A 21,987-nucleotide genomic window follows, 5' to 3' on the forward strand; every position below is an offset into this window, starting at 1 on the left:
TGATTTGTGACCAAATTTGGGACACATTGCCACAACTTAGCTACTGGAGAAGCCAGACAGCCTTGAGGAGAGGAGCCTGGTGGCTCCAGATGAGCATGGGGCAGTCCTGGGCACAAACCCACACACCTTTTCCTGAAGAAAATCTGAATTCCTTAAAGGATGGGGTTTAACCAGGAGGGATCAATTCATGAACTGCAGTTGCCCTGTTGTCACTGTGGTCCAGGACAGAGCGATGCTGTGGGACCGGGAGAGGGGCTCTGTGCTCATTAACGCCCTGGGGACTAACGAAGCCCAGGAGCAGCTGCAAACAGAGCCAGCTGAAGGATTCCTGCTGCCTCCCACCAAGGCGGCCCGTGATTCATCAATTACCTATCTGCTTAGTCCTCTTCTCCGTCCTTTTACAATCTAAATAGCACATTTTATAGTCGCTGCTAAGTGATGTGATCAACATCAATTACCTACTAAAAGAGAATCAAGTCTTGATTTAAAATTAAGTGCTGCATTTTCCCATGTTCTTTATATGTAGCCAACAGAATAATTGCAGTGACATAAAAGCTAATTACACAACTCCACAATTAGGCCTCCCTCCTAGTGCTGTGATTGTCTTTAAGTATACTGATGAAAAATTACTCCCAGTCCCAAATTACTCTCTCACACCCATCTTCCCTAATACCTTTGGAAAAAGCCGTCCACCCCATCAGACCAAAGAGAGGAACTCGAGATGCAGAAGGCGTACATGCAGAGTTTATTTTCCTATCTCTTTGATGTGGGAGTGGTTTCAGATGTGGGATTCAGCTGGGATTGCCCAGGGATGCAGCAGTACTCCTCTCTGGATGGACTGAGCATCTCAGTGAGGCTTCCCAAACTGCCTGGTAGCTGGTGTGCCAGCACCCTGAGACAACCAGGGAGAAAATCCTCTTCCCAGTACCCCAGTTGACATTTTGCTCCTGGGCTGCAAGCAAAGAGACCAGTCCTGCCTGGCTGTCAGCCTTGGGATTGGTGTCTGGAGGGGTTTTATTGCTGTGCCTGAAAGAGGGGGATCACCTGGCTTCAGAGAGATGGGGGATCATCCCCTTAGTGCTGTTCCACCTGGCAGAAAGAAGGGGTAGAGCTGGATCCAGCTCACCTGCCCCACTGGTGAGGGTTTGGGCAGAGACGGTGCCATGTCCCGAGCTGTGGCAATGCTGCTCCAGGAGCAGAGAGCACCCAGAGCCCAAAAGGAGAAGGAAGAGGCTGGAGTACAGCAGTGCTTTCACCCATCCAAAGGCCAGGAGTTACACCCAGCCAGCAATCACGTAGCTGCCTGAGAGACCATAAGCCCCAACAAAAATCATAAACATCAATAAAGCTCTGGTGCACTCCTGATGGGCTTTGAGGGATTTGATTCCAGATTATGTTTTTGAGATGTTTACAACCAACCTGGAAAGACTGAAAATATTCAATTACTGGCAAGGAGAGCTGAGATTTGCTTACAGTCAATCTCCTGCCTCCAGGACCTCTGTGGGTGCCAGCAGCGAAATACAGAGCACGGGTGTGTGGAGCCGTGGGGACAGTGGCCCAGGGACAGGTCCCCCTGCTGTCACTGAGCATCTTTCACAGGATAATTATGCATTGAAGGTTTAATTTTGGGGCTGGCAGGGTGGTTTTCCATGGCCTGTTCCTCAGCCACAGCCCAGCCCTTGCCAGGGAGGGTTGCACAGCTCGTGGCTGTCGATTTTCCATCATTTCTGCAATGCCATCACTCGGTTGCAGTCGGGAGAGGAGTGGGAAATGCTTTGGCAGGATTTTAATCAGCAGAATTTAATCAGCAGAATCAGAGTGAACGAGGTGAAGGGACCAGCGAGCTCACACCTGTGGCAACCTGGCATTCCCTGTGCCTTCTCTGACTTTCTCACCTCATTTCAGCATCAGCCAGGGGTGCCAAGGCTGAGAATTTACACCCTTGATTTTACCTGAAACCTCACTACCTTCCTCAAAACCTGTGAAAAATAAAGGAGGTGGTGAAGTAGCCTGCAGCAGGGATGATGTGATGCGTAAGGCCAGCATTCCCTCCTGACCCCCAGCACCCATCCCAGGTATCCCCACCTTGTCCCCAGCCCAGAGCACCGAGTGCCACCTCCAGGCCTTCCCTGGACACCTCCAGGGATGGGCACTCCAAACCAGCCCCTGCCAAGGCCTGAGCACCCTTTCCATGGGGAAATTCCTGCTAATGTCCAACCTAACACGATGCGGAGAGGGGCCCCTCGCCAGCCAGTCCCGTCAGTCCCTTCCTGAGGGACACATCCTGCAGGGCGGGGCTGCTGCCCGCTGCCCGCTGCCCGTTGGTTCGCACAGCCAGGGAGGCTCCTGCTCCAGCGCAGCCCCGAGGCCCGAGCCGGGACACGGCTCAGCCCGGCCCGGGACGGGGCGGGGCCGGGGCAGCGCCGCCGCCTCACGGAGCAGGGGCGGGCCCGGGCGGGGCCGAGGACGGAGCTGATTGGGCGGGGCGGGCCCGGGGGCGGGGCCAGGGGCAGGAGCAGGGCCAAGGCCGGTGCTGATTGGGCGGGGCGGGCCCGGGGGCGGGGCCAGGGGCAGGAGCAGGGCCAAGGCCGGTGCTGATTGGGCGGGGCGGGCCCGGGGGCGGAGCGGCTGGGGCCGGGCGGAGCGTGCGCAGTGCGGAGCGGTGAGTCGGGGTGGGGGGTCCCGGAGGGCGGCGCTGCCGCGGCCCCGTGAGGGCCGGGCCGCAGCTCCGGGTGCGGGACGCGGGGTCCCGGCCGCAGCCCTGGTCCCGGCCGGGTGGGCACGGCGCCGCTGCTTCCCCTGCGCTGCTGTCGCTCAAGCGGAGGCGGCGATGAGGCCTTGCTGGCGTGGGCGCTGCCCGCCGCCCCGCTTCGCTTCAGAGCCGTGAGAAACGGCGTGTGCCCGGCCCCGGGGGCTCGGGCAGGGCTGGCGGGACAGGCCGCTGCTGCGGCTGGAGTGTAGCAGCCGTGACCGAAAAGGCCGGGCCCTCTGACGCGCACTTAGGGGCACAATGGGGGCAGGACAGGGATCCCTTACACTGAGGGGTTTTAAACATAAGTATTTACACGTAAGTTTCTCCCGACGGGCACAGTTTGGATCCTACCGGGAGCGCGAGGCCGGGCTGGGTGACCTCTGGCCTGCTGAGTGCCTAGGCGCTGCAGAATAAAAATGTGCTGGAACCACTGGAATAGCTTTGGGATACTAAAATGAATTTTTCTCCAAGGTGTGTGCTCTGTAACACGAGGCCAGAATTTTAAAACTGCTTCAATTATTTTGGTGCAAGCCTGCATATGGCTCCCTGGCTGCAGAACTGGTAAAATGACACGTTGCACAAGGCCAGGAAGGGAGCGCTGTGCAAATGGGATTTTGTATATAAACACTGTTTGGAATGTTGCCTTGAAATGTTTAAGTTCAGTGGTTGACTAACACTTGCATTGGGAGTGATCTTTGACAGAGCGCTGACGCTGCCCGCCTTCGGGAGGGTCCGGGTTTACACCAACAAGTTCTGTAGATAAAATTTCTTAGGGCCAAGTTATTTATTCTGCAGTGTTTTTCTGCTAGAACTAACCCAGTCCGAGTGTGGCGCAGAGGCAGAGCTGCCTGCACCGGTACTGTTCAGCTTGCCTGCCAAAGGAGGATAATCTGCAGAGGCATTTCTGTGGTGGAGCTGTCTGTGGGAGAGGCTGCTCCGTGCACAGCCCCGGCAGGAACCTTTTAAGTGTAGATAAGTCTCCAGAGGACGTTAGAAGACGATGACACCCTGTCATTTACCCGACGTGCTGCCGCAGTGTTCCTGCTCCCTGTGATCTTTTGAATTCATTTGTTCTCAGGGAGTAGCATTGTTAAGGGATGGACTTCCATTTTTCTCTCTTTTCTTTCCCCCAACCCTGCCTTAAAATGACCCAGTCTGGTCCACGTTGTTTTTCAGCAGCCTCTAGGGAATTTCTGTGGTGGAAGTATCCAAAATATTGTCCCAGAAACTTTTTTTGTAGAAGTCCAGCTACCAGAGGTGAGAGCAGTGTTGCGAGTTCTGGAGGCTGCTGTCTGTGCGACCATGAATTTACTGAATTTGAAGGGATGCAAATATGATTCTTTGGAAGAAGTCAGCTGGAAACAATTCCTAATGAATTGTCAGAATAGCTTTTGAACCCACGGCGTTGTCCCTGTGTCTTGAAGCAGCACAAGAGCAGTGCTGGTGCTACTGCCACCACCTTCTCCCTTTTTACAGTGGAGAATTTCTTCAGCCTGAGCAATAAAACACCTGGAAAACTCCAGCACCCCCAAACCTGTCTCTGCTCCTGCTTGGGCTGGGCAGGTGTGGTTGAAAGCACAGCAGCCGTACCTTGAGACTTTGCAAGGCAGTGGATTATTGGGATAAATTTAGGGATAATAGTCAGCCTTTCTATGTGCTAATCCTCTGTGCTACTGACTCCCTCCGTGGCTTTTATAACCCACCTCAGCTCTTACCACTCAGCGTTCTCCTCTGAGAAACAGCGTTCAACTCGGGCTCGTGAGGGTGGTGAATCAGCTTTAATTAAGATTTGTCGGGCGCTTTGTTGATAAGTTCTCAGTAGCTAGTTGCTATTTTTTATGAGCACGCAGATATTCTTAGCACCTGAAGTGAGAAGTGACACAACACTGGGGATCTCTGGGAAGCAGCCCTGCGAAGGGAGACGGCGCCTGCTCACCGAGGCTTTGTCAAATCCATTTTGGCTGCGGTTCATGAGGCAGCTCAGCAGAACCCCAAATCCCTCAGAGTCTTTGGGAAATCTGAAATGTTCCTGAGAGTTAAACCCTGCTTTTGCGTGAGATTTGTAGCTCTTGTGCCCTTGTTGCATTTCTCCCAAGCTGCTGATTGGGTTTGGTGCAGCTGTCCACTGGTGGCATCAGCTGCTGTCGCCTGCTTTGTAACACCTTGTGGCAATGACTTCAATGGCTTTCAACAACTGTCCCCTCACATTAAGGTGTCTGGGGGGGCTGCGTGATGGCCCCTTTGGGCTTCGGGCAGTTGCAGAGGTCGGTGGGGCTGTGTGGGGTGAGAGGGGAGGAGGGAAGCTGGAAAGCCATGCCCTTCCCCAGGGCAGCATCCCATTCCCTGCTGGCGTCTCTGGCTGCAGCGGTGAGGTGGCAAATGAAGCTTGAAGAGCTTTGTTTGTGAAAGATACGGAAGGCGAGAATGGGAGCGGTGGTTGTGTGTGGGTGCCCCTCAGCAGGATGAGGATTGTATTTTGAGGAAGAGAAGGCTGTTCATTTGGCTTTGTCACTGCTGTAGGAGTAGCCAGATGGAGGATGATAAAATGAAATACAGGGCTGGAACAGCCTCCTTGTCCATGGCCCCATCCTGAGCCAGGTGAGGGATACTCGGCTCCAGGCTGGACAGTGGTGGATGGTAGTGCAGATCTGGACAGGGCCCAGTTCCCTCTGGGCCTTAATGGAATCCCAGTCTCAGAGAGCCTGACAGCTCATCTAACTTGCCCTTGCAGCAAACTTAGCAGCCAGTTTGTCTCTTTCCTTCGTAGAATGGGGAGCATTTATTTATAAGGCTGGTTGTCCTTATAAGTAAAGCCTGTTAAAATCTGAGAGCTGGTACCAGCCCTGGAGAGAGCAGGGATGGAGAAACCCCTCCACAGCTGGTATGGGGCAGCGTGTTTTGTACTGCTGACTGCTCTACTGGTTGCCCAGACCCTCTGGTTTGTCTGTGACTAGAGGTGATCCCCAGCACAGAGCCCAGAATTGGGTATTTTATGTTCCTAGATCACAGAGCGATGTTTAGCTCTTTGGAGCTGTGGTTGTCACAGCGCTGGCACACTTAGTCTGGTCCCCGGTTTTCCCCAGCATTCCCTCTGTCTGAAGAGCTTTCCCCTGGTTTCTATTTGTGTGCCTGATCTCTGTTTGTGCTGTTTCCAGGTGCGGTTCTTTGCATTGTTTTCCTTGCTTTTCTTTCTATTGATTTGTGGGTGTTTTGGGAACTTTTCTTCAGTTTATCAATTCCGATCATGACCTCCAGAGTGCTTTCAGCTCTTAACTCTGGGCATCCTTTCAGGTTTTATGTAAGTGCTTTCTCTTTTGTTGTTCAGGCCATTAATGGAAAGGATGAACAGAAGCAGACCTGGGCTGAGCTCCCAGGGCCCATACACAAGGATTTCTCCTGTGCTGACAGGGAATTGCTGATAGCTACCCCTCAAGTGTGTGGGGTTGAGTTGCTTTGGTTGGTCTTTTTTTTCTTAGTTAGTTATGAGCACTGGGCCTCATTAAGGTGAGCTCACCCTGACCCAGCTCCTCTGGCTTTTGAAAGCATCAGATGGATAGAGTGAAAAGCCTGCTTTGTGCTGGTCAGAGGTGTGATGGGCAGGTCTCTGTAGTGGGGGATTTGTGCTCTCTTTCTGAAGGCTTAGGTGATTTTTAAGGGCTTTCATGAACTTCATTTACCTGGGGCTTCTTGCCGACTGCTCCTCAGCAGTCCTCAGCCCTGCTTTCCACTCAGAGCTGCCTGAGCAGTGGGGTGTGCATGGGGCGAAGTTGTGTCCAGCATCTCTCGTTCCCCTTTGTTTCCCCATAGGTCTCCTCAGTGAGAGTTGGGCTTGTCTGTTTGTGACTAAGGTAGCAAATGTACATTTTTCTCCTCAAGCAATTCCAAGTTCCTTGTGTGGTTACTCTTCTCTGGAAAAAATAAAATTACTTGCTCTGGAGAAATTAATGACACTCATTTTTATTCCTAAATAGTGTGTCACTGTGGGAGTGGTTGCAGGATACCTCAATGCACCAGGGCTCTGCTGTCACCTCAGTGCCGACTGCTTAAGGAAGAGGATTTGCTTGAGCTGAAATAGATTTCACTGGAGCAAACATCACTGCCCAAGCAGGACCGAGTTCCGTGAGTACTGAGCTGCTGGGCACAGCTGTCTGAAGTTTAAGAATGGGTCCTTTTCTGAAGTGCTCTTCCACACACTGTTCCATCTTTCTTTGCACATCGGTGTAACTGTGGGGTGAAATTTGGGCCCCACTGAATCTAAGGACAACATGGGATTCCTCTGTGGTGTTCATTTCTTCCTCCTCTCCAGGTTGGTAACTTGTGGTACCCAGCTGTTCCCTCCAGCTGTGCTTCAGGGACACCCTCAACAGGATGGAGACACGGTGCCCTCTTTGCTCTCCTGTATTGGTCCATGGCTGATGGTAGAGTCATAGAATCATGGAATATTCTCAGTTGGAAGGCACCCACAAGCATCACTGAGTACAACTCAGTGGGTGCCCTGACCAAAGTTCAGTTCCAGGGGAGAAAATTCAGTCTCCCTAAAACATTCCTGTGGCTTCTGTTGGATTCTTCCTCACTTTTCTCCAGGGGGCTGTGTGCTGTAGTTAAATATGGATAGAAAGGTTGTGTTCCACTCTGGATTACAGCTGAATCTCAGTGGTGGATAAATTGCATCCTGAGTCTAGTTTGCAAAGCCCTTTGGGCTTCATGGGCTGCAAGAAGCTGTATTTTATTCTAGATGTGTGTTTGCTGATAATTCTATAGGATTTGCAGACAGCAGGTTGTAAGAGCCCTGATTATACTGGTTCACTGTGCAGTCAGACTCTGCCCAAATAATTCAAGTGCCTGCTGCAGAGAGAGGGAAAGGAAGATGGAAGGATGATTTAGAAATCTCTGGAGTAGATGGGAAGAAGATGCATATGTTGATCTGAAGGAGATACCAAGCCATGTAAATGCCTTTAAACATCTAAACAAAATTCAGGATTTTTTAATGGTTGTCTACTTTAAACCCAAATAATTCCTTTAACGAGAGGTTTTAAAGGTTTAACTTAATTTTAGAATTTTTATTTCAAGCGTACTTCCATAAAATTAACTTTTTGAATGCAGAATGCTTTAATGTCTTCCGTGTTGGTGCTCATTTGCAAGAAATCTCTGCACAGTTATTTCTTATGTACCAGTTAAATCTATCAGCCAACAGATGTCAAGTGTAGCAAAAATGCTATAATAATATTATGGTCTAATAATAGTTATAATGATTCTAATTACCTGGTGCAGCTTTAGAGAGAGGCAGATTCAGAAATTGGTGCAAAGGAGGTGTTTAACCTTGAACTGCAGAAACAGGGCACTTCCAGAGGTGCCTGTGCTGTGCCCCCTCCTCCCTATCAGACATCCCACTCCCTTTATTTCCTCCAGCAAGCTGGGAGCAGCAGTCTGGTCTGTTTTAAATGATCAGACCTCATTCTGGCTGTGTTCAGAAGAGGAGAGGAGTGCTGGTGAGCTGAGGATGAGCACATTTCCTGGAATACCTGGGAGTGTGAAGCCTGCTCAGTTTTAACCTCTGTCTGCCCTGCTCTTGGCACGCTCCCACTGCCTGATGATTGTGGCACTCACAGATCGCTCCCGCCTCGGGATGGCTGCGGAGCCTCAGCAATCTCCATCCTTTATGCAAGCTGGTTGTGCTGCTTTTAGGTGTCACGGGAGCCTTTGCCACAGCCTGGGAAGCACAAAGCCAGAATCTCCTGATTCTGGAGCGTTTGGGGGTGTGCAGGTGAGCGGCTGTGTGCTGCTGATCCCCATGGAGGCTTTGGTGTGCGGGTGAGGAGAGCACTGGGCTGGCGCCCTGCCTTGGCCAGTCTGGCCCCACAGAGCCTGGTCAGTCTCCTTCCCCAGCTGCTCCATGTGCCAGCTCTCTTACATCACTCCCAATGCCCCTTGACCACCATATTTTTCCTTCAGGAAGGATCCTGGGCTCCATTTTCTGTATTCCTGTGCTTTTTGCCTGATGTTGCTGTGTGCTGTTAGTGCTGTGGAGTCCCAGTGCTCGTTGTTGCTGCAAGACCGATAAGGCAATGTGTAATAGATCCCCTCTTGCCACAGCTGCTCGTTTTAATCCTGTGACATGCAGGCGTGAGCAGTCCCTGGTTCACAGAGCAGGAGCCTTTCCACAGAGGAAGCTCTGCGTAGGCTGGAAGTTGACAGTTTTCAATAATTATATGCTGAACCTTCTTCCTATAAATAATAGATACACAGGCTGATGAGAACTACAGGAACTTGTCTCTCGTTGCTGCTCCCTGGCATGGACAGCAGCTGGGAATCTTCTACTGTTTTCCTGTAAAATGGATCCAGAGGTGCCCTTGCAAGGTTTTCTTAATTTCCAGCCTGCTTGTAGGCTGACATGCTCTGCTTCTCTGGAAAGCCCTGCCTGCCAACACCTGCAGCACACCTTACCCCAGGGCTTGTGCTGAGGAGAGCTCTGAACCTCGGGGAGGTTCAGCCTTTCCCTCGGGGAGGTTCAGCCTTTCCCTCGGGGAGGTTCAGCCTTTCCCTCGGGGAGGTTCAGCCTTTCCTTTGGGGAGGTTCAGCCTTTCCTTTGGGGAGGTTTGCCTTCTTGCTGGAGTCAGTGTGTGTTGGTGCATCACCATGGAGATGAGGCCACAGGAGCTGCAGGGCACAGCCTTTTCCAGGCTCACGTGAAGAAGGATGCGGTAATGGGCTCCGCTTATTTAGGGAAAATGATTTCTTGGAGTAAATAAATCGTCAGAGAAAACTTGGCATCACCCCAGGTGCCATTAAGGAAAAGATCTCTTGAAGCCAGAGCTGTGAGGCTCACACAATATTCACTTGCTTTGAGCACTCTGCTCTGCGGTGTCCCCCGTCAGGCGTTGCCGCTGTGCCCAGCGCTGACTCACTGACCCGCTTGTGCTTCTGCTCACCCCGAGATAACAAAGCTCCTGTTGCTTTTCTCCTCCCTGGGTTTGTATTTCTCATCCTGCCACAACAGCACCTTCCTGCATCCCTGTCCTTGGCCACTGAGTGTCCAGGCTCGCACTGCTTCCAGTGGTTACAAGGCTTCACTTGCCGTGACTGCTGCTGCTTTGGCCGGGTTTCCAGGGGACGTGGAGGGTGTGTGGCTGCACTGAGCTCTGCTCCGTGCAGAAACACCTCTCTGCGTTGACAGATTGTGCCAGCACACCCCAAAACCCTGTCTGCTCATGCTGACACTCTTGGGGGATTGGGGACACTGCCCTTTCCACATGCCTGGCCCTGGCACACTCTTTCCTTGTCTAGTTTCTGGTACACAGAACCCTCCCAACACGGTGTGGAAGAGCCCTGTGGCACCTCTCTGCCTCATTGCCTCCACGTCTCATCCCAGACTTCATCTGTAAACATCTCTTTGCCCTTGCTGAAAACTCTGTCTCTTAATTTCTCTCTGCAGGAGTATTATTTAATTTGTAACAGTTTTAGGACGTTATTTGAAAAATCCGATATGAAGCTGTATTTCATTTACTGTAATGATCCACTAATGCAGGCATATTTCAAAGGCAGGCGATGCAGTACTGTGGGGTTTAATTAAATTTTGTTTTTCAAGTAAGCATCAATAGACAGACAATAACAAATGGTGGACAATATGCATACAGAACAAAGTCTCTTCATTTTCCTTTTGAAGACTGTGGAAGTGAAAATGTATAGCCCTTAAAATGGACCTGGCCTGCCCACAACTGCTGCTTTAGTGTCGTTAACTCACTTCACAGGGAGTTTTTTCTTCTTACTCTGCCTTAATTAATTTTCTTGCTCTCTTCCTGCCCACAAAATAAACTGTTACACTGTGGAAAATTTCCAGCAGGAGCCATGGGTGATCTAAGTGCTTCTGCAAGTTCTGGAAGTAGTTTGGAATACCATGTTGTTACCTAATATGTGATGGCTCCTCCAGATGGGCCCTCCTCAGGGTGACAGAACAGAAGGGCTGGGTGTGAGGTTCCTGTCTCTGGGAACTGGACATGGCACGTGCCAACCTTGGAAAGGGAGGGAAAGATGGTGTTGCTGCCTGCAGCATGGTTGTACTCAACTCAGCAATCAGCAAGTGTCTCTGGAATGCATTTTGTTCCTTTTCTCCCAGCGAGTGTGGGGTAATGAAGTACCCAGTGTATGTGGGGAGGCTCAGGAAGGGTGTTCCACGTCAGCAGGAGGCTTCTGGGAATCATCCCAGTACTCACAGCGTGGCACTTGGGCACGTGTTCTTGGGGAAAAGGAATTCATCAGTGGTGCTGTAAATGGGCTCCTTTGTTCAGATTTGAGGAGCAGGGTGAGATGGGATGGCTGAGGCAGATTTGGTTTTCTCCACGTGTCTGGAGAATTTCCCATTGTTTAGGAACAGAACCAGAGTTAGCTGAGGAGCCCGGTGCAGGTGCTTTGGACTCCCACAGCACTCCAGCCCTTTGATTCTCTCTGAAATCTCTCACGGTCAGAGAGCTGAAAAAAGCATGAATTTTTCAGAGGAAGTTTCCATTCAGAGATGTGAGTTCAAGCCACGTCCTAGGTTGATGCCTAAAGCTTTGCCTGCTTAACCTGCCTTCAAAGGCTGGGGGCAAGGGCTGTGCACTGCTCTCCACCACTGAGCTGGGCTGGGTCACAGTCCAGAGAGCTGTTGGCTGGAAACCGGAGTATGCAAAGGCTGGGAATCTGTGGGAACCTGACTCCTGATGTCTGCGCAGCTGTAAGTGCCTGAAAAGCATCGCTGTAAATGACAGACTTGTGTCTGTAACCTCCTCCTCCTCCCCGGGATCTCGGTGTAACACTTCCCGCGTTCCAGGAACAGCCTGTGTTTTGCTCCTTGCTGGAAGCAGCGCCGCGAGTCCTTTACAGCTCTCCTGGTGCCTGGGGCGCCTGAGTGTTGTGTTCTGAGAGGCTCCTGGGAACAATGATCCTGGCCAAGGCTGCAGGATGGGGTCCTGTGCTCCATGCCAGTCCGTGTGGCTGGAGAGGAGTCCTGGTACAGATAGGAGGGTGTCTAAATATAGCTTGTCATCAGGCATCAGATGCTCTTTAAATAAACTGGAAAAACCCCAGACAGCTGAGGTTTGTACTGGCCCTGCTGATGCCAGGGGGAATGCCCCGTGCCTGATTCCTTGTTCTTCCCTTGTTCCTTGCTTTAGGCTGCCAGATTTCCCATTTTCTCACTTCATTTTGTTGATAGGCAGTGTCGAGGTTCTGCTGCTGGAGTTTGGGGCAGGAGGTTGCTTTCTGGTGACTTGAAGCAACATCTCCAGCTTCTCCTGTCCTTCCTTTGGATCTCCTGCCTTTCTCTGTGGCTGCTCTCACTTTGCCATAAACTAACCTCCTTCCAGCCAGGAACCTCAGGCCTCTTGCAGACTCACTTTTATGGGGCCATTATCCATCTTCTATCGAAGGAGTGGCTTTCCTGGCTATGGCAGGGCTCAGGTGGCTGCTCCCAGACGGAGCCCACTGGAGCATCTGGAGCCAGTGGCTGAGCCCTGGGCTGAGGGATGTGCCCTCTGTGCAGACCAGGGAGTGCTTGAGCTTGGTCTTTGCAGGAGCAGGTGAGTGATTTGAGATCCTCACAGTACTGCTGGCATAATTTATTCTTATAAAGAATAAATAAATAAAAAGACGTGCCCAGAGCAGTTTTAGGGGTTTTTCTGCCCAGCAGGATCACAGAGAAGGATATGTCTGAGTCCTGTGCTTTAGTGGTTCTTCTAGGACTGTGCAGCAAACGGGACCTGCGAGGGGCCTCAACACAAGGGCACAAGCCCAAAGCATGAGAAACTGCAGTGGTGCTTGGGAATGAACAAAAGAAAAGGGCTCTAGGACTATTTAAAAGGAAAAATGAGTAATATGTAATTCAGTTTTGAGGGAATTCTTGTAGCAAGAGATCATGTGCTGGCTGGGAGGGAGGAAGCACTTGCTCAGACAAGTGATAATCCATTGCAGCACATTCCAGACACTTGACAGATATTAGCCTTCCTCAGGCCTCACTGGGATGAGCGAGGTGCTGTGCCACTGGATGAGGAATGTGGAGTTTCTGGACTATGCAGAGTGATAATTTAAACACCAAATCCTTGTTCAGCATGGGTACTGCTGCTGGCTCCTGACCTGGGGTGCTGCACGGGAGCGGATGGTGCGCTGTGAGAAGAGTGCTGGGCTCCGCAAGCACTCGGGGCTGACGCCGGCCGGCTCGCTTTCTTGGATTTCTGCTTTGGAGTTTGGCAGCCGTCTGCTTCAGGGAGCACAGTGGCCTCATAAGAGTTTATTTGATCTGACACATGACAAATTGTTTCTGCTGGCGGCTACTTGAGGCGCAGTCTGTTCGCTGGCAGCCGTGGCTCTGCGGGCACTGGGAAGTGGAGGAAGGCAGGCCTGCCTCCTCCTCTTAGGAAACATCAGCGCAGGAAGCGTTGCTGTAACCCCCCTGCCATCCCAGCCTCCTTTTGCTGGTGGATAATTGTGCTGTTGGCATGGATTATTAATGATGTTTGTGTGCTGGGTGTGTCTGCAGGTGCTGGTTGTGGCTCCTGTGGCGTGCTGGCTGCGGGGCAGAGGAGAGCCTGTGTTCTGGAACCAGACCCACTTGCCATTAAAAACGCTTTGTTAAGTTGCTTTTTTTAGGACACCCTTTTAGCTCTGCAATGAGGAGCAGAATATTACATTCCTCAGCAGAATAAAAAGTACATGTCCCCTGTGAGATAGTGTAAATACATTTTATCTGTTCTATTACCTGCAGTTTTCTGAATATGTCCCCTAAGCATTTTAATCTTGTTTTCCAGAGTTGTCTCAGAGTGAGGAATCGCTCCTATTTGCAACTTTGGGAATGATTACTTGTTCATTAATTTCTTCCCTTTCCTGCTGTCCATCTATTATTGCTTCCAGGAGAAAAAAGCCTCTCCGTAAATCTCGCCCACAACAGGGCTGAGTGCCTGATTAGACAGAGAGTTATGTGTGCTGGGAATGTGTTCCTGAGAGCTCATCCTGGAGCTGTGGATGGAGCCCTGGGTGTGCTCTGGCTCCTCTGTCCCTGTTCAACGCCCTTGGGCACGCAGAGCCCGCCAGGTGCCCGAGCTGGCTCCCTGCTCCTGGCCCTGGGATGAACGAGCCCAGCAGGCAGCACTTGCCAGGCCAGCCGGGCACACCTGGAGCACACCTGGAGCACACCTGGAGCCACCTGGAGCACACCTGGAGCCACCTGGAGCACGGTGCCGAGGCAGGAGGCTGGAGGTCAGGGCAGCTCCAGCACCCGGGCAGGGCTTTGCTCCTGCCGCGCTTTGCCTGCAGTGCCGGGCTGCGGTTACGAAACGGGAACGAGACGGGACAATGAGGAGCAGTTGCTGCTGCCACGCTTTTGTCCAGCAGCTAAAAGCCAGTTCAGAGGGTTCTGTGGAAGCGTTGCTTGCTTTGGTCTTTTTTTGCTCTTTCTTTAAGTACAGACTTAAAAGAGCTGGAGACTGGAGGCCACTGTAATTATTATTTCTTCCTGAATAGCACAATAAGTGTGCCATTTGTTCCATAAATGACAGGGTCCTTGCCTCAGAAAACATATGCGGCCTGTTCCCACTGCTGTTCCCTTTGACATGTGAGTAACTGCCCCTGCCTGCCTCTGGGTGCATGGAGATTTCTCACTCCCTCATTGGGGTCAGTGCCAAAACTTGTCTTGACATGTGATGTGTGTGGTCACTGGAAGTCACTGTGGAGGCTGTCACTGAAACAGCCTGGATTCACAGAGCAGCCTCATTTAGATGGCAGCTGATGGAGGAACTCTGCAGAATAGTTGGGGATGAAATCTGTGTGCAGGAGGGGACAGCTGAGGTCTGTGGTTGTGGATACAGATATGCTGCTAGCAATAATTTTTCTTGCTTCTTTCCAGTCCCGTGAGATATTTTTCTCTCTCACGGAAGATATTTGTAGAGTTCTATAAACTATGAACACCTGCGACCTTGCAGAGCTTTGTTTATAGTACAGAAAATAGAAAAATATTTTGACAGTGGATGTTTTAGGATTTTAGCCAATCACATCAAGGGGTGGCTGATCCTGATCCTTTGACCAATTAGACTATGCAGAAAAAAGTCTATAAAAGAGTTGTAAAATAATTAAATAAAGGAATCTTGCTGCACAACTCCTGCCTGCTGGATCTCTCTTCTCCCTACCCCTGTGGGATACTGTGACATGTGGTCATCGTGGGAGAAGCTCAGACATGCACAGACAGGGTCTGGCAGACCTGTGGTGGACGTGCCACGTCCCCACCTGCCGTGGCACCACCAGGATGCAGAGGCAGCTGCTCAGGATGTTCTGGTGTCCCACAGCAGAGAGGAAGGTGCTGCAGCTGCATCTTTGATCAGAGCTGAGGGTGTGCACAGTAACAGCCTGCTGCTCACTTCGAGCTCTTGGCTTTGCCAATCACCTTACAGCAAACACCAAGACATGGAGAGTGAAAATCTGTGTCCTTTGGCTGCTGCTTGGGTGTTTGCAGAGCCAGCAGATGCCGTGACAGCCGGGGCTGCCAAAGGAAGAACCCTTTGTGGACCAGTGCTGCTCAGCTATTGAGATATGCCAGTCCATGAAGTGGCTCTTTATAGGGTATCTCACCAAAAGGAGTTTCCTTTTGAGTGTCTGCATCTCCTGCTGTTGGTCTGAGCTCCAGATGAGAAGCAGTGCACTGACTGGAAGGTGCTGTGGTTACAAACAGAGTAATTGTCCCTTGGAAGAGAAAATTGTGGAGGAAACCCACTCAGTTCTGGTCACATCTCTGTTCTCCTCCTTCCGCAGTGCAGGTTTTAGACTGGTGTGGCTGAGGGGCAGTGGCACGGAGTTAAGGTACTGCTTCTGAGTGAACCCCACAGCTCTGAGGAGCAGGGAGTGTGGTTGTGGAGCTCAGGAGGGACCTGTGGACCGGGAGCTTTACTACCTCATTTCTCTCTCCATAACCCGTCAGTTCAAATATCCATGGGGCAGCTGAGCCTCCCCTGCGGTGGCTGCTGCGATTCCAGCGGCACGCGCGGGGTCCCATGGCGGCGCAGGCATGCGCAGGAATGCTGTTTCATAACCTCTGCTGGCATCATGAGACGTTCAGAGACAGGTTCTCCACTTAGTCAACATTTTCTAAGGATGTAGGGCTGAGGGGCTCTTTGAAGCACCGATGCAGCTTCTTCTGCCATGACAAGGTGGAGATGAACGCCGGCGTGGCTTCCATTCCCCAAGGAAAATGCTCTTTTGCATGGATCGCAAGCTGTGGCTCTGCTGCTGTTTGAGGAGACCAGAGGAATCTCAGAGCCAGGCGCTCTGTGCCACATCAAAGCCTTCCCGTCTGAAACTGCAGTGCTGGGGAGCTCCAGCTCCATGTCCTTCGTGTTTGGGCAGCAGAAGGAAAGATCCCTGAACCAGGAGTCATTTGAGGGATCAAAGCTCTGCTTAGCAGAGGCTGACGAGGCAAAAAGCCAGGATGGCAGCAGGAAGGACGCAAAGCCTGCGGAAGATCTGGGCCACCTGATAACAGACCTCCAGAGGGGCCTGTGAGACCTTCTGCTCTGCTGGAGGAGCGGGGCCAGCATCTCCCCCCGAGGAGGCAGGCCTGCAGTGTCCTGGGCTTGACTGGAGCCATTCTGTTGTGCCTGAGGGATTGTTTAATTAAAAAGAATGCTGCACCATCACATTTCAACTGTTTTCTCCATACATTGCTGCAAGTAACATCTAAAATAGCTCTAAAAGGCAACAAACCATTCCCCAAAGTAGGGGTGGCAGACAAAGAACAGGAGAGGGAAGGAATTATGTTCTCTTTCAGCTTTCTGTGTCTGTGCATTTGCTTCTGCATTTGCAGCCCTTGGGGCTCTTTTTAATTTAAATTTCCTTAGGAAAAGCCCTGCTGAAGGAATGCTGCCTGCAGTGGCTGGCTGTTCTGCTTTGGCTTTGGCCTGGAGAAGCTTTGATGGTTGGGGAGCAAGACTTGCTTTTCAGTCTTTGTGTGAAATGCTGGGGCCTTATTCCAGGTCCTTGTGCCAGTCTGGCAGCTCCTGAGTGGGTTTGACCCACGAGGTGGATCCCACGGGGAGCTTTCCACGAAACTGGAAGCACGTGGGAGCCCAGCCAGGGCTGGACATCCAACCAGGCCCCCCATGCAATTAACCCACAGGCTGCTATGCCATGTGATTCCTGGCCACGTATCCGGAGCACGCAGGGGGTGAGCCCCACGCTTGCTGCCCGTGTGCCATCCTGCTCCCTGCTGCTCCCTGTCCCCTGGGTTGTCACGGGGAGTCAGAGCTGTCACCACTGCCTGGCGCTCTGTGGAGAGGTGAGAAAATGCATTTTTCATAAACCTCACAGCTCGCCGCTCCTGGCAGATCGATAGGGCAGCTGGAGCAGTCCTTGGCATGCCCGCTGTCGGGGCACCTCTGTGCCACGTGCTCTGCAGGGCGGTCCTTGGCTTGGCAATCCCCATGGGAAACCTCCAGGCTGAGCTGGGGCTGGCAGGGAGGGTCCTGGCTGGGACAGGCTGAGATAGGGCCATGGGGATGGATGGTTGTACTGGGCTGGCGGTGTGGTGCTGCTGTGGGAGTCGTATGCCGGATCCATCACCGCTGGGTTTCTAGAACACTGAGCAGGAATTTTGCATGGTTTCTTAACCTCTTAATTGAGCCTCTTTATAGGGAAGCCAGCATCTGACAGGGGAAGGAGGCTGTTATTCCCTGTGAGAGCCACGGGTGAACAGCAGGAACTTGGGAAACACAAAAAGCTGTTTCCAGAGAGGCTGGGAATAAGCCAGTTAAATCTCTGGCAATTCATGGGCCCAGCTGCAGTGGGACATCAGGGTTCTCTGGGACCTGGTTAGTGCAGCATGTGCTTTCTTTCCTGTTAGATTCTCCAAGCTTGGGAAAGCAGAGAGGGTAAAAAACCATGCTGAATGCTGGCAGACTCCTGGGTTAGTGCGAGCAAGGTGTCACCTTGCAAATAGAAACTGATGAAAAAGGTAGATCTGAGTGGGGGGAGAAAACATCACTTATTCTATGTGCTGTGCGTGGGAAATGGCAGCAAGGAATGGGAGAAGGGCAGGAGGAGAGGTGTTTTTGGCTGGGCTTTGGGGTGGTGGGGAGGTGAGGAGGAAGGGGAAAGCTGTTTCAGGCGGTTGAGGTCAGGCAATGTGACAGCTTTCAGAAAGATGTTTGTCCTGAAGGTCCCTGTGCATCTCTCATCTCCTGGCAAGTCCTAAAGTCTTAAATTGGTGCAAATCAGCACCAGCGCTCGGGTGGGGACTTGAAGGTCCCTGCCAGTCCCAGAGCTCTGTGGAGCGGGAGTGTCATGTGGAGTGCAGACAGCCACAGAGCCCTGTGAGAGCAGCTGCCAGAAATTCAGATAGATGCACTGCTTATAAATAATAAATGATAAATTCAGCCTCTGATCTCCGAGGCACGCTCTGCTTCTGTACACTCCATCCTGGCAGAGAAGATCCCCCATCCCGGACTCAGCGCTCTCTCTCTGGCGTGGAGGCTCTGAGGGGTGCTGGGGATGCACGGGCTGCAGCTCCTGGAACTGGGGTCGTGCTGAGCCACGGTGGAGCGTGGCCCCTTGTGCCACCAGCACTAATGAGTGTGGCCCCTCGTGCCACGGTTGCTAACGAGGGTGGGGAGGCCAGCCTTGCTCAAGCTTCAAACCACCGAAGTACAAAGCTGTGCTCCTGCCCTCTGGAGAGCAGCGTTTTGTGTGAATGCTGCTTGCTGAACGAGTTAATTAAGTCAATTAAAATGATAGACTAAACGATGCTTAGTGTTAAACTGTGCGACTTTATAAACAGCAGGGTCAGGGCTGCTGTGGCCGGGTAGAAGGGGCGATTCTGGCTTTATCCAAGCCATGCACAGCAACCCCCTCCTCTGCTCTTGGGGGAGCTGTGGCAGTGCTGGTGAAGCTGCCGGTGCCGAGAGCTGCCCCTGCCGTGCCCGGGCACCGCTGTGCTGTCTCCTGCTGCTGGACACATCCCTGTCCTGCTCCCGCTTGTGCCGGCACCTGGCAGGGCTGTTGGAGCTGCGTTGGGCGGTGTCATGGCCAAGCTGCTGCTCGTGGGGCTGATGTGAGCTGATGGATGCACAGGGAGCCTGGAGGGGTTATTAATATTTATTGTTGTTATTTGTTAGCAGCAGTTACAAAGGTGGCACAACCGCTCGGTAGATGCCGGGCTCTGTAAACACGTGTTTGTGCCATGGTTATCCTGCTCCTCCCACCCTGTGCCCGTGCCACAATTCCCTCCTGTGTGCTGGGCCCAGTTTGGAGCGAGGCTTCTGCTGCAGGTGGGAGCAGGACCTGCTGCCTGTGCTCAGGCTGGGCCCAGCCAGCCCAGTTTGTTCCTGTGAACCTCAAAGCGTGGCTTCCTTGCTGCGTGGGTCCTCTGTAGGCAGCAAGAAGGTGTTCCCACAACTTTTCCCTTTGTGTAGGAGTGTTTTTAACATGCCAGAGCAGAGTCCTGGTAGGAGTAAATGATGAGGAGCAAGCAAGAAGAATAAATGGGGTTTTTTAAAGCAATTTCATAAGCAACATGAATGGAATGGTCTGCATGGCAGCTACACCCTCTCCACTGAGATCCTGGACGTGTGAGGGTGCTTGCAAACGAGTGCTGCTGCTCGCTGGGCTGTCTTTTACCTCTCTGGGGCTTTGTGCACAGGTGGGACCCTCTGGCAGGGCTTGGGGCTCTCACTGTAGTGGGCTCCTCTGTGGGGGTGGAGGAACAGGGGTGCTTTCCTGAGGACAGGATGCCTGGAGGAGCAGAGCTGCTGAGATCATCCCAGGCATGCCGGTGTAGCTGTGCAGTCATCGAGCAGGAGGGACAGCTGGCCACAGGGTGCTCCCGAGGAGCACCAGCAAACATGAGTGCTCCTCACAGACCTGGGGACCCTCTTGCTCAGAGGAGGATTATTTCAGGTCAGGTCAGCTAAATTTCCTTCTCTTTCTCCATGGCACTGCACATCACTTAGCCCGTCACGATGGGCTCAGCTGTGGATGCCACCCATTAAAAGGACATTGTGTGTGAAGGGGATCTCAGCTCGCTGTGATTGCACTCTGTGTCCTGAGAGCCCTCTCCAATCCCTCAGCCCCTGGGCACAGCTGGCTGGAGAACACTCCCTGAGCTGCTGTTGCCCAGGAAACTTTCCCTTCAGCCGCAGAGGCTGTGAGTGCCGGCAGGTCTTTGTGCCATGGTTCAGCTGGAGAGTGCTTGGGTCGTGTTCCTCGAGGTTTTCCATCCTTGGCTGGCTCTGCCCTGCATTCACTGAGGGAGCTCTGGCAGTGGTTTGTGCTGGGAGACACACGATGTGCTGGTGGTGCTCCCATCAGCGCCGGCCATCTCGGCGAGGGGTGGCTGGATGGAAACCTGGCCTGAAGTAGTTAATCTGCAGGCAGTTTTGCAAGACTGCAATACCCATCCTGCTCCCTCAGTTCATCCCTAGATGGGAACAAGGATTAGCTTATTGCTATTGTTTATTCTTAGAGGTAATTGGTATTTTTGTATGAGCACTGGTGTGGCAGCAGGACCAGGGCAGTGCCCGTCCCCTGTGCTGGCCCTGCTGAGGCACCTCCAATCTTGTGTCCCGTTCTGAGCTCTCATGGAAAGAAGAACATTGAGGGGCTGGAGCATGTCCAGGGAAGGGAATGGAGCTGGGGAAGGGGCTGGAGAGTCCGTGCTGTGAGGAGCAACTGGGGGGGCTCAGCCTGGAGAAAAGGAGGCTCAGGGGGACCTTCTCCAGGAGGGGGCAGCCAGGTTGGAGTTGGGCTCTGCTCCTAGGGGACAAGGGACAAGACAAGAGGAAATGGCCTCTAGCTGTGCCAGGGGAGGGTCAGCTTGGACATCAGAAGGAATTTTTCCATGGAAAAGCCATTGGAACTACCCAGGGAGGTTTGGAGTGCCCATCCCTGGAGGTGTCCAAGGAAGGGCTGGAGGTGGCACTCAGTGCTCTGGGCTGGGGACGAGGTGGGGATCAGGCACAGCTTGGACTTGGGTCTTGGAGGTCTCTTCCAACATAAATGATCCAGTCATTCTGCGTCCATTTGGCTGCAAAGCCAGAGGCTGATGACCGGGCTGAGGAGCTCCAGGATGTCTGTGTGCTCTCCTGGAGCAGCAGATCAGAATTCAGATGAGGCTTCAGGCGGATGTGTTGGAGTGGCACAGGACAGGCAGCGTGGGCCCTGTGCCGGGACATGAAAGCGTGGAGCGCTGGCAGCCGCAGGAGGCATTAATGAAATCCTCTCCTCTCGCTGGCTGCCTTTGAGCTGTCACCTGTGACTGCAGGAGCTGCATTCCCGGGGCTGTGCAGGCTCCCTGATGCACAGCTCGTGCAATCAGTGGAAATGTCCCTGCTAATGGGCAGCACAACTCCGGGGCTGTTGTTTCTGCCGCCGCTGCTGCAGACAGGGATTTCTGGAGCTGTGGAGCAGAACCTCCCAGCCAGCAACATCTCCTCCTCTGACAGGAGGATTACACACAGGAATGGAGACTTTTTGGAGTCTGACCCTTTGCTCTTTTCCTAGTACCTGGTTTGCTTTGACAAAAGAGGATTATTAGGAAAAAATCAGCCCCTCCACTCTGCACAAGGGGAATTTGTGGCCTTCCTGATGCGGTTTTGGTGCTGCCCAGCTGCTGTACATGAGTGCTGCTGGATCCCCAGAGATGCCCTCAAATCCAAGCAAACATTCCCTGTGCAGGGGGGGTCACCATGACCACCCTTCCTGCTTTGCAGGCTGCAAGGGTTCTTTCTGAAAATGCATTGTTTGCACAGAACATTCCGTGTGGAAATCCTCCCGTGCCCTCTGCGTGCGTCTGTCTGTAAGGAGGTGTCAGCCTGTGCAGGCTTCTCTCCAGGAGCTTCAGAGCCCCGTGTTGCACATGTTGGCTCCTCCTGCCTACCTGGGACCGAAGCACGCTGCTAATTGTTGTGCAGATGTCATCTGCCAGGCAGGCAGGAGGCTGGAGGCTTGGAAGAGGCTGTGCTGTCATTTGCTACCAGCCTCCTCGGTACACGTGAGCTCTATTTTTATTGGGAGTGTGCGTTTGCTTTCAGCCACTGCTTTGTTGAATTTATTTTTCTTTTTTTTTTTTCTTTTTATTTCCAGGCTTGCAGATAAAGTTTGAGGGATACATCTATTTTTCATTATTCCAGTTTTGCTGTTTGTTTCATAACTGACAAAAACCCAACCAAACCTAAAAACCTGTTTCCTGTGTGAAAGGCAGCAGTTTGTTCTGAGGTGAGAGGGAACTG

General features: G+C 52.4%; 1 protein-coding gene across 2 annotated transcripts in view; it reads left to right on the plus strand.

The window, feature by feature from the left end:
- The first annotated feature begins 2,621 nt into the window (after positions 1-2,621).
- Positions 2,622-21,987, plus strand: part of SIL1 (SIL1 nucleotide exchange factor) — a 113,576-nt gene continuing 94,210 nt past the window's right edge. Inside the window, exons 1-2 of one of the 2 annotated variants that reach the window (XM_069029036.1) lie at positions 2,622-2,662; positions 6,724-6,871. The gene's annotated coding sequence lies outside the window, so the exon portion shown is untranslated. The remainder of the gene's footprint in view (positions 2,663-6,723; positions 6,872-21,987) is intronic. The other variant, XM_069029037.1, reaches the window with a different exon arrangement.

Source organism: Aphelocoma coerulescens, chromosome 13, assembly GCF_041296385.1.
Source record: "Aphelocoma coerulescens isolate FSJ_1873_10779 chromosome 13, UR_Acoe_1.0, whole genome shotgun sequence".
In the NCBI taxonomy this organism is placed as follows: Eukaryota; Metazoa; Chordata; class Aves; order Passeriformes; family Corvidae; genus Aphelocoma; species Aphelocoma coerulescens.